At 39.3% G+C, this 12,424-nt stretch overlaps 1 protein-coding gene across 1 annotated transcript in view; it reads right to left on the minus strand.

The window, feature by feature from the left end:
• TOP1 (DNA topoisomerase I) overlaps positions 1-12,110 on the minus strand; it is a 713,073-nt gene extending 700,963 nt beyond the window's left edge. Inside the window, exon 1 of the mRNA XM_050806644.1 lies at positions 12,107-12,110. The gene's annotated coding sequence lies outside the window, so the exon portion shown is untranslated. The remainder of the gene's footprint in view (positions 1-12,106) is intronic.
• Between the last annotated feature and the right edge of the window lie 314 nt (positions 12,111-12,424).

The following is a 12,424-nucleotide window of genomic DNA, read 5'->3' on the forward strand; positions in this document are numbered from 1 at the left end:
AAATTGGAATCTTCTGTTCTAATTACAAGCAGCCTCATCAATTGATTAGAGAAACAACTTCAAACAAAGCAAACACAAATGCAGAAACTTCTTAAAATGTCAATGGAAGATAATGGCCTTGTTGGAGGACTGTTTTGAAGAGGTTCTCAGTCTTGAGTGTTCATAGAAAATACCTGGGGAACTTGTTGACATCTACTATGCCCAGACACCATCCCTAAAGAGTCAGATTCTTGGCCGGGGCAGTGGCCCACCCCTGTAATCCCAGCACTTTGAGAGGCCAAAATGGGCGGATCAACTGAGGTCAGGAGCTCAGGACCAGCCTGGCCAACATGATGACACCCTGTCTCTACTAAAAATACAAATATTAGCCCGCCAAGGTGGCAGTCACCTGTAATACAAGCTACTCGAGAGGCTGAGACAGGAGAATCACTTGAACCCAGGAGGTGGAGGTGAGCCAAGATCACATCACTATACTCTAGCCTGGGCAACAAGAGAAAAACTCTGTCTAAAAAAAAAAAAATTAAAAAAATAAAAGCAAATCAGATTTGGAAGGTTTTGGGTGTGGCCTTTGAATCTCCATGCTTATCAACCTTGCCCTGGTAATTCAGAGGAAAAATAGCCCAGGGACCACAATTTAGAGACAATTGGTTAGTGATTGTGGCGCACGTCCTAATCCTAGGACCTGTAAAAATGTTACCTTATTTGGCAAAATAAGATTAACGTTACAGATGCAATTAAACTTGCTAATCAGTTGACTTTAAAATGAGATTACCCTAGATTGTCTTCATGAGCCCAGTATGAGCAAATGAACACTTAAAAATGGACAGACTTTCCTGGCTGTGGTCAGGAAAAGATATGTTGAGGGAAGAGGATTCAGAAAGATGTGATGCTGCTGGCTTTGAAGACGGAAGGAGTCCATGAGTCAAGGCATGTGGGTGGCCTCCAGAAGCTGGAAAAGAGAAGGAAATGGATTCTCACATAAAGCTTCTAGAAAAGAGCACAGCCCTGCTGACGCTTCAGTTTCAGCCCAGTGATATCTGTGTTAGACTTCTAACCTACAGAATTGTAAGATATTAAATATGTATTTTTAAGTCACTAAATTTAAAGCTTTTGTTAGCAGGAAACTAACAAAACACTTTGTTGTTTCTTTTCTCTTTTCTTTTCCTTTACCTTCTCCTGTTCTGCCTCCTCCTTCCCCTCCTCTTCCTTCTCTTTCTTCTTTTTTTTGAGAGACATGGTCTTGCTCTGTCATCTAGGCTGGAGTCCATTGGTGCCATCACGGCTCACTGCAACCTCAAATTTCTGGGCTCAAGTCATCCTCCCACCTCAGCCTCCCAAATATCTGGAACTACAGGTGTGTGCCACCATGCCTGGCTATTTATTTATTTTTTAACATTTCATAGAGATGAAGTCTTGCTATGCTGCCCAGGCTGATCTTGACTCCTTCTTCTTCTTCTTCTTTTTTTTTTTTGTCAGCTATTCTCTGCTGAGCCCCAGGGAGATTGTCAAACAATGTGGTGATGTGGCAACCCATGATTCTTCACAGAGGGTGGGTCAACAGTGTTTATTTGGGGGCAGCTTTATGGTTTATGCAGACCTAGAAGGCAGTCTATCATTGTGGCTTTTGTCACTCACTCATTGGTCAGTTCAAACATGTGAGCCATTTTTTTCTTCCCTCCAATCACCAGCAAGCAAGAGATGGGTGAGGAAGGCAGCTGTTGGCTAGACTTCAGGCAGCAGGAAAGCATAGCATTGGCCACAGTCATTCTTCGTTGGTTGTAGTCATAGGTGGACAGGGAATTAAGGAGTGGAGAGTCAACCTTATTCAAAGAAGAGTAAGGCCTAGTGGCATAATGCATACATTACCTTGGATTTCTATTGACACATCTCCCTGCTCTTTCTTTGAACCCCAAAGCTGGACCCATTTCCTTGGTAATAAAAGCCCAGACTTGATGAGGCAAAGGATGGTGTGGACAAGACAGTTTAGTTTACAGTAACAAATGATGAGTCCTAAGCATTAGAAATGGGTCTTAGGGTCAGGCGCGGTGTCTCACACCTGTAATCCCACCACTTTGGGAGGCCGAGGTGGGTGGATCACGAGGTCAGGAGGTCAAGACCATCCTGGCTAACACAGTGAAGCCTCGTCTCTACTAAAAATATGAAACATTAGCTGGGCGTGGTGGTGGGTGCCTGTAGTCCCCGTTACTTGGGAGGCTGAGGCAGGAGAATCGCTTGAACCTGGGAGGCAGAGGTTGCAATGGACAGAGATTATGCCACTGCACTCCAGCCTGGTGACAGAGTGAGACTCTGTCTCAAAAAAAAAAAAAAAAAAAAAAAAAAGTAATGGGCCTTGGAAGCTGCCACGCCTTTACCTCACACCTGGCAGTGGGCTTGGGACTAAATATTCATCACCTAATTTCATCTTCACAACCCCTGAAGTAGAGGAAATAAAGGCTCAGAAATGTTAAGGAATTCACCTTATTATCATATACCCAATCACAGCCAGAAGTGGCACTGGAACCCAAGTCTTTATGACCAGAAAAACAGATGATATTTTTTTCTCTTTTGGGCTTCTGGTAGACAATAAATACCATTGCTTTTTATAAGATGCATTTCTTTTTTGGCCGCTAATCTAATGATGAATAAATAATGGATCACTGCTGTAGAGCCTGATTCTTTGGCTACACCCAGATAAATGTCTCATTGGCATCAGTAGCAATTAGCTTCAATAAAAGGTTGGCCTGATTAATAATAATATACCACCACCTGCTATTTATAGACGACTGTCCTCCAAGGAGTCCAAAGTGCTTTGTAGACATGATCTAATCCAGTCTTCCTGTGTTACCGTAAGTTGGGTCTGGCCTGTGGTAGCTTTGCCTTTTCATAGAGAGGTCTGAGATTCTGAGAGGGCTATATCTTGGCACTCATATACAGAGGGTTGGCATCCTCTACTGGTGGTCCATCAGTGACTTGTTCAACTTCATGTGACTTTGGTCTCCATGTCTATCCTCATGGATTTTGATCCATATGGGCCTTTGGCATTGCTTAGACCACAGGAGATGGACAGAACACTTCATAGGAATTTTCAAAGTTTATAAGGACTCACTTCCAGGTGGAGGGACCTGTGAATTGCTCCTGGGAATAGCATCATCTTCCTTGCCTCCTCTTCCTCCTTTGTTTCCTTCTTCTCCTTATTCCCCTCTTCCATCTCCATCCTTCTCCTCCTCCTTCTCCTTCCCTTCCTCCTTCTCCTCCTCCTCCTCCTTCTCCTCCTCCTCAACATCATCATCATCATCATCATCATCATCATCATCATCACCACAACAAACACTTATTTGGTGTTTGCTATGTTCCAGGTCCTATGTTAGGCACTTTATAGGGACTGTCTGACTTATTCCTCACAATATCCACCAATGGGTAGGGATCATTACTGATCCCATTTTATAGAGTAGAAAACTGGGGCTTGGAGTAGCTAAATGATTTATTCCATTCTTAGTTCATATTCTGTAAAATGGGCACACTAAGACTCAGAAATGTAAATAATTTGCCAAGACCACACAGTTAAGTAAAAGGTGGTGAAGTGTATTTTAGTTCTCATTCTTTCTATTTCCAAAATCTCTAAATTTAATTTGTAAGATCCTTTCAATCAGTGAGGGGTCAGATGGATGAATGGATGGATGGATGGATGATTGGATGGGATGAAGGAAAGGTGGATAAATGGTTGGATGAATGAATGGTTGAGAGGGGGAAGAGTGAATGGGACTGGGACTTTCCTTCTATGCCTGATGGTGGCAGAGCACTGCTAATAAAAATACATACACAGCACAGTCCAAAACCTTCAGGGACTTATATAAGTTGACCTGGAGTTGCTTACCCACAGAAGTAGACTTAACCTATAATGCAGCATTTTGAGGGCTCAGTACATACTAACCCAAGGAACTCAGATCCAAGCCCTCATGACCTCATGGGTTTCAATGGACGAGCTGGGCTCATGGATAAGAAGGATCCATAATTGTACCAGGTTGAAGGAGGGTAGACTGATGAGGATTTCTTTATCCTGTAAGATATCTCAGCAGTTTTGAAGTATGGGATGGAATTTGAAACACTTAATCTGGAGTAGAAAAAGCTAAGAAATCAGTGGTAGAAACATGATTATTGGCACCAGAACATCAGGAGTAAGAAATCAATAGCTTAAACTTGGGATGTGTGTGCAGAGGGGAGGAGGTGGAGCTAACAGGGCCTGGGAGCATGGGAGCTAAATCCATCCTGCACCAATGGGAGCCATGGAGAGTTCCAGTCACTGGCCTAAGCCGAAGAATGATGAGGAAGATACTCTGGCTTCTCCCTTCCTCCTCTTCTTCAGTCTCCCACCAGTAGCTCTGATTACGGTGGGCCAACCCTAATCATAAGCCAGTTTTGAGAGATTTGGGGAATGTAATTTTAAGAACTCAGCCATATACAATATAGAGCTGAGCAGAGGAAGAGTCTGAGATCTGAGAACAAACAGGCAAATGACTGGTGTACAAGTTGTCCTGGAACATTTATTTATTTCTCAGCCTAGAGTCAGGTGTCTGGACCAGATGGACTTTTAGGTGCTGTTTACCACTCTAGAAATTAGAGACCCCAAGAGAAGAGTCTATTCTATCAAGATTTAATCACAATTCAAGGGCAAGAAGCATGCTGCCATTCAGATAAGCATCCTGCACAAGAATGCCACTTCATGGCCAGGGTCCATCTTCCTTTGGTTGAATGTTTTTTGGCAGCAGGTCACCAGGGACTAGTTTACCTGGAGGCCGAGGCCACGGGATTTGTGCCACTCAGAAGAGTTTGGCTGCCCCTACATCATCTCCTCTATTCAGTAACATGGTGATTGAAATTCCAAAATGGATGAAAAATTCCTTGGGTTTAAAATGACAAGTTTGAAAATGCTTTTGCCAGGATAAATAAATATACAGGAAAGTGCACAAGTACAGCTTTTGACTCTCTACTGTGGACATTGCTCTTGCAGTTGCCTGAAGAAATGCGGGTTTGCACCAGTAACTTCAGCCTTTTTACTAATCTGATCTTGCTGACAACAAGGAGAGCAGCCTCAGAGGAGCCTGATGCTGAGCTAAAACTGTACCCTTCACTGAGGCTCAGGAGTCAGGGTGTATTTGCTTACTAAGAATTTTACTTATTTATGCAATTTTCTCCATGGAATGATGTGACAAATACTTCTTGCCTTCCTCCCTTCCTCTTTTCCTCCCCCCTTTCCTTTGTTCCTCCCTACCTTCATCACTTAAAAAAAGGATATTCAATATTTCAGTCATATATTGCTACACAACAAACTATACAAAACTCAATGGTTTCAAACAACAGTAATTTTTCATTTTGCTCATGCATCAGCAATTGAGGCAAGGCTTGGTGAGTCAGTTCCTCTCTGCTTCGTGCTATGAGCTGGGGTGACTTAACTGGGGCTTGGGCTGAAGGATTGACTTCCAAGATGGTTCACTTACAGGACTGACACTTCGGTGCTGGAAGCTGTATCAGAGGCTGTCTGCTGGGGGACTCAATTCTCTTCATGTGGTCTTCTTCAAAGGGTGGCTTGGACTTCCTCAGAGTTAGGGGATGGGGTTCCAAGTGGTCAGGTGGAAGCTCAAAATCTTTTTAGGACATCACAGAAGCCCAGGTCTTCATTTCTGCCGCATTCTGTTGGTAAAGCAAGTCACTAAGGCCAGCCCACATCCAAAGGGAGGAGAATTAGATTCCACCTATGAATGGGAAAAGTGGCAAAGAATTTGCAGCTTTCTTAACCTACTACCCCACCTTATGGGAGGTGGGTGTACAGTGTGGGTAATTTCACAGTAACAGAGCAATGCTGCACATTCAGGACCACATAGAGGACTAAGTTATTAAGCTCAACAGCAGAATTCTGGCTGGACCAGGGAACTGAGAGGTCTCTGTATTAATCAGGGATGGTGAATTCACATCAGGCACGCCTGTGTTTGAATTCCAGCTCTGAAACTTTATAGTTGAGTAACTTTAGGCATCTGACTCAACTTATATGATCACAGTTTTCTCAATTCTAAAACGGAAATAATTTTATATAACTTTATTGCTTTGTGAATAGTGAAGCAAACCTCTCCAAAAAAAAAAAGAGGGTACACTTTATATTAAAGTGCCTGGGTTATAATGGACCTTTAATAAATTGAAGCTATCTGTTTCTTTGAGTGTTGAAACTCATTTTCCAGGAATCCTTTGAGATCCACTGAATTTGAGCTCATTAGAATTACTTTTGTCATCATTTTGTAGGTCATTTTTTTTTTTTTAATTTCCAAGAACGATACATATGCAGTTCAAATATTTGGAAAATATAGATAAATCATATAAAAACAAAGTAGAAATAATCTGTAATTATGCAACCCAGAGGTAGTCCTTAAAAAGCCTTTGAGGTGTGTACTTCAGGTATACAGCAATCAGCTCTTTCCAGAAAATGCTGCCATCTCAGGCCTTGATGCAGCAGTCACTTAATCTCATGAATCTAAGGGGCAGCTAGGGGTTAACTGACCTAGGCTGGACTTGGCTGTGTAGGTCTGCTCTGCTCCATGTGGCTCTCATTTTCCTCCTGGGAATGAAAGCCACTAATCCAGTTATGTTCTTCTCATGGAGATGGGCAGAAATGCACGAGAATGAGTGGGAATGTGTGAGGGCACTTATGACCTAGGATTGGGACTGGTGCACACACATTTCTGCCCCATTCTGTCGGTCAAAGCAAGTCCCATGATTGACTCCAAAGTCAACGGCAAAGGCTGTAGATCCAGAAAGAAGTTAAGAACTAGGGTCAATAATGTCTTCCAGCTTAATATGTATTTTTTTTTTTTTGCACAATTGGTTCAAATTACACATCCTTCTTTTTCACTGCTAGCTTTTTTTCACTTAATATAGTGTATAAAAATTCCATGTAATAAAATAGGTTTTTGCACTAAAACTTTTAAGGACTATATCCTTATTCCACTAAATGGATGTTCCACAATTTGTTCAATTGGTTTCCTCTTATTGGTCATTTGTGTTAACCCTAGACTTCCTAGATTTCCAGTATTAAGAGAACTGTAGCTCTGGATTTATGCACATCCATCTTCATAATTCTATTTTGCCATGCCAAAGTTGTTGGTTTTGATTTATATTGCCAACTTTCCACATTTAGAAAAGCAATACCCACTTACATGTTCCCCACTGGCAGTATATTATAGTACCTACTTCCTTGAATTCCCACCTACTTAGAGTATAGTTGTTTACATGTATGTGTATGTATATATTGTAAAGCAACTGTTTATTTTGCAATAAGAGTATAAGAAACACTTGAATATCTTTTGTACAGATTCATCCATGCTTCCTTTTCACATTTGTCTTCACTTGTTGTATATGTATGTGTGTGTAATTATTACACATGCCTGTCTCTTTCTACACACATACACTGATATTTCTAACTCTATCTTATTTATATAATTTTTTCCTGAATTGTATGAAAGAAAATTTAGAAACACTGTGCCCCTTTACTAAATACTTGAGAATGCACAGGACGTCCTCTTACCCAACCATTAACATTAATACAATACTGTTATCTAACCTGTAGTCCACACTCATATTTCATCAATCATCTAATATTATTTTAATGATTTGTTTTTCCCATCCAGGATTTAATCTTGAATCACACACTGCATTAGTTTTCATGTCTCTTTGGTCTTTTTTATTCTGAAACAGTTTATTTGCCTTTCTTGACCTTGATGTTTATGAAGGGTACAAGTCAGACATTTTGTAGAATGTCCCTAAAATTGAGTTTGTCTGATGTTTCTTCATAGTTAGATTCAGATTATGCATTTTTCTGGCAGAAAAACTAAACGAGTAATGTTGTGATGATATTTATTTGTCCAGTTTTAGAGGTATTAATTTTGGTCTCTTGGTTCAGTAGATACCTGTCTGATTCTCCATTATAAGGTTACTGGTTTTCCACTGGTGCTCCCTTTGTAGGTAAATTATTTGAGACTATACAATACACTGTTTCTCATCAAACATTCAACCCCTAGATCTAGCATTTATAAATAATTTTCTAACTTTATTGTTCTTCCTACATTTATAAGTTGGCAATATTCTGTAAGGAAGACTTTCTTCTTCATTCAAATTGATTATTTACATTATCACAGACTCATAGATTCTTATTTTATTGACTGAATTATCATCCACTTTTGATGCTCAAATTGTCCCAGATGTTGTTAGTGGGAGTCTGTTCAAGCTGGCGTCCATATCTTTGTGATATGTACCTATCATTCTTTGAACACTTTCTTCTTTCCTGATGCAACATGATGTTTCAGAGTTACCTTCTATTTTTTTCTGCTTCATCCCTGAAATCTGCCTATTTTCCAACAAGTCCTCAATACTTTTAAAGAAGAATAGTATTTAGAAGCCAAGATCTGAATACTGTGGGTATAGAGGCCTTTTAGGTGTACAAACACTAATATTATCATTTTTATATTTGTAAACTTCTATAATAATGAAAAATCTGGCTCCTAATATTCAGTTATATGTAAAAAAGTTATTTTTTGTTTCTAAGTAAACTTTAACATTTTGTCTTTGCCTTTTACATTTTACTAAAAAAAATTTCTGATCAAGTGTTTTACACATTTACACATTTTATCAATTGAAGTGTTTGCTTTTTCCTTTTCAGTTTGGAATTCCTCATTATATGTTCAAATTATTAACTTTTTTTCTGTGACATGTATAGATACCAAAATGTTTCTTCTAAGTTTATCACTTGATTTAGAATTTTTATTCTGTTTTTGTTTCCCATAGTAAAACATATTTTTTTTCTTTCTTTTTATTTTTTCAGAACACAGAATTGATTAATTATAATCCCTGGTTCTAACACATAGTTTTGTTGTTCATACATGGTCTTTGTATTAGTCTGGGATCTCCAGATAAATAGAAACAATAGGGTATGTTTGTGATTGTGTTTATGTATATATACATACACACATATACACACATATATATACACAAATACACATATCTGTGTGTATCTTTGCATCTATCTTCATGTCTATTTATGCCTATTTATATAGGTGTAAATATATATATTTTTTATAGCCTATATATATTATATAGCCTATATATCCATCTATCGCTATATGTATTAAGATACATATATTTCCATTTTTCTATCTATTGATCTATCTATCTATCTATCTATCTAAAATAAGAAATTGGCTTAAAAGATTATGGGAGCTGAGAAGTCCTAGGACCTGCAGCTGGTAAGCTGATGACCCAGGAGAGCTGATGATGTGGTTCAGTCTGGGTCTGAAGGTAGAACACTAATGTCTTTGCTTGAGATCAGGCAGGCACAGGGAAAATACTTTCTTACTCAAACTGTATTCAGGCCTTCAACGAATTAGATGAGGTCCATCTAACATTGAGGGTGGTGATCTTCTTTACAGCCTACTAATTCAAATGTTAATCTCATCCAGAAACACCATCACAGACATACCCAGAAGTAATATTTAACAAAATATCTCGGCATCCCATGGCCTGGTCAAATTGATACATGAAATTAACTATCACAGCCTCCTAATCAACTACCCCAGCCTCCTTTTATTTAGTTGTTTTGCCTGTATTTGTAATTTTGTTTAAATTAGCAATTTTAATAATGTTATTACATTATTAAATAGACATCTGTGAAGTTCCTTCCCCAATTCAGCTAGTCTCTTCACAAGAAGCTACATATAAACATGGTTGGTCCTCCTCTTTCAATCCATTCTCACCTTCTCTCTTCTGAGGTCATCATCATCCTGAATCCATTTTTATTTAGTTTTATTAAATAAAAGTGGAGTTTAGTATTACAAGATAGGTTTAAAAAATTGTGGTTCATAAATTCATAAAAAAGGGGGCTGGGTGCAGTGGCTCACGCCTGTAATCCCAGCACTTTGGGAGGCCGAGGCAGGTGGATCAAGTCAAGAAATCAAGACCACCAGGGCGAACATGGTAAAACCCTGTCTCTACTAAAAATACGACAATTAGCTGGGTGTGGTGGCGCACATCTCTAGTCCCAGCTACTCAGGAGGCTGAGGCAGGAGAACTGCGTGAACCTGGGAGGTGGAGGTTGCAGTGTGCCGAGATCGTGCCACTACACACCAGCCTGGCCACAGAGTGAGACTCCATCACCTGCCCACCAAAAAAAAAGGGTATGCAATTCTTTAAAAAGCAACTAGAATTGATTTATAATGTACATACAAATAACATATACAAAACAGTATGTGTGCAGTTCAATGAATTTTTACTTACATAAAACCTGTATAACTACTTCTGATACAAAAATATAACTTTTCCAGTAACCTAAAGAACTTGTGTGCAATCTTTGGTACTCTTTTCATTTAATGTAATTTTGCTAAAATTTATCACATGGTTACTTGTAACATCATTGTGCTTCATTTGTTTTGACAGATGTGTGATATGTAATATATAAATATAGCATTTTTTTGTTTGTTTTGGAGATGGAGTCTCACTTTGTCACCCAGGCTGGAGTGCATTGGTGCAATCTCAGTTCACTGCAACCTCCGTCTCCTGGGTTCATACGATTCTCCTGTCTCGGCCTCCCTAGTATCTGGGATTACAGGTGTGCACCACTACACCCAGCTAATTTTTTTTTTGTAGTTTTAGTAGAGATGAGGTTTCACCATGTTGGCCAGTCTGGTCTCTAACTCTTGACCTCAAATGATCTGCCTGCCTTGGTCTCCCAAAGTGCTGGGAAAACAGGTATGATGCCACTGCACCTGGCTAAATATACCATTTTTACATGTTATATATCATGCATCTGTCATTTGTGGATATCTATTAATGGATATTTGAGTGGTGTCTAGGATTTTTGCTATTGCAAACATTGTAGCTCTAAATACTCCTGGCTATGTGTCTTGATATATGTGTATTATTGTATCCAGGAGTAGAGTTGCTAGCTCATAGACAATAAAAATGTTTAATATTAGAAGATATTACTCGATTGTCTTCCAAAGTGGTAATACCATGCCATGCTCCGCCAGCAGTGTGTAAGAAATTCTGTAGACCCAAATCCTCTTCATAAGTTAGTATTGTAAACTTTCAATTTTTGCCAGTTGAGGGTATGTAAAATTGTGGATCATAGTTGTCTTGAATTGTATTTTCCTGATTACTAACACTGTTTAACAATTTGGCAAGGATTTATCTTTTTCTCTTTCTTATTTTTTCTTCTTGTTCAGATCTCAGGTGCACAGAATTGATTAATCATGATCCTTGGTTCTAACACGCTGTTTTGTTGTTCATGCATTAGTCTGGGTTCTCCAGAATAACAGAAACACTCAGTCTTTTAGAAAATGCCTGTTCATGTCTTTTGCCCATTTTTAATTGGGTTATTCATGATTTTATTTTTGATTTGTAAGATAGCCTTGGATGTTTCATGAAATAAATTCTATCAGTCTTTGCCTTCATGCTTTCTGGCTTTGCTTGCTAATTTAGCAATGTCTCTCCGCCCTACAATTATTTAAATATTAATTGGTTTTTTTTCTTTTAGTGCCTCCTGATTTTCTCCTGCTGTTTCCATTACTAGCAAGCCCCACCTAAGCCACATTCCTGAGCTGAAGGTTTGTGTCTAGGATGTGGGACTTTGCATGCATAACCAGGTATCTAGGCCTATCTGGGTCTCCACCCTGGTCCTTTTGAGGCTCCACCCAAGCTTGGCTGTGTCCTGGCCCAGGGAACTGCCTGTAGTTACCTGGTCTATTTCCAGCAGATCTGAGTCATTTTCCTTTCCAAGAAATTAAGGAGTATAACATTTACTGGATACTCTGGAAAATTCAGCTAAACTACTTTTACAAATGAAGACACTGGTTCTGAGAGGTGATGTAATTTGCCCAAGATTTCACAGCCAGACATATGAGAAAGGTGTGAAGATACTGAATGCTTCCTTTGGACAAATGGATTCAAATTTGAAAACTTTACAGTGGATTCAGCGAACATGCACTAAATTCTTTTTTTGTTGCTGAATCCCAGAATATGATGAAAGGAAGTCCATGCAGCAGTTTAATCGGTCTCCCAGCTCTTATTTAAGCCCCCTCTACTCCACTCTTCATATAATATACAGAAGAAAACTTTTATTGAATCCAGCCCATATCTTTTTGCTCCTTCAAATGCTTCAAATGCACTTACATTTAAATCCAAACTCTTTATAATGTCCTATATGTTTAGTACCTGAATGCCTGTCTAACTTTATTTCCCACACTACATCTTGCTCAGCCTCTCTAGCCATACTGACCTCGTTTATGTTCTTTGCATGTGCACAGTTCTTTTATACCTTAAGGTCTTTGCCTTTGCTGTTTCCTTTGCTGGGAATGCTTCTCTCCTGGACCTTTGCTTAACCACCTTCTTG

This window comes from Macaca thibetana, chromosome 10 (assembly GCF_024542745.1).
Source record: "Macaca thibetana thibetana isolate TM-01 chromosome 10, ASM2454274v1, whole genome shotgun sequence".
Classification (NCBI taxonomy): Eukaryota; Metazoa; Chordata; class Mammalia; order Primates; family Cercopithecidae; genus Macaca; species Macaca thibetana.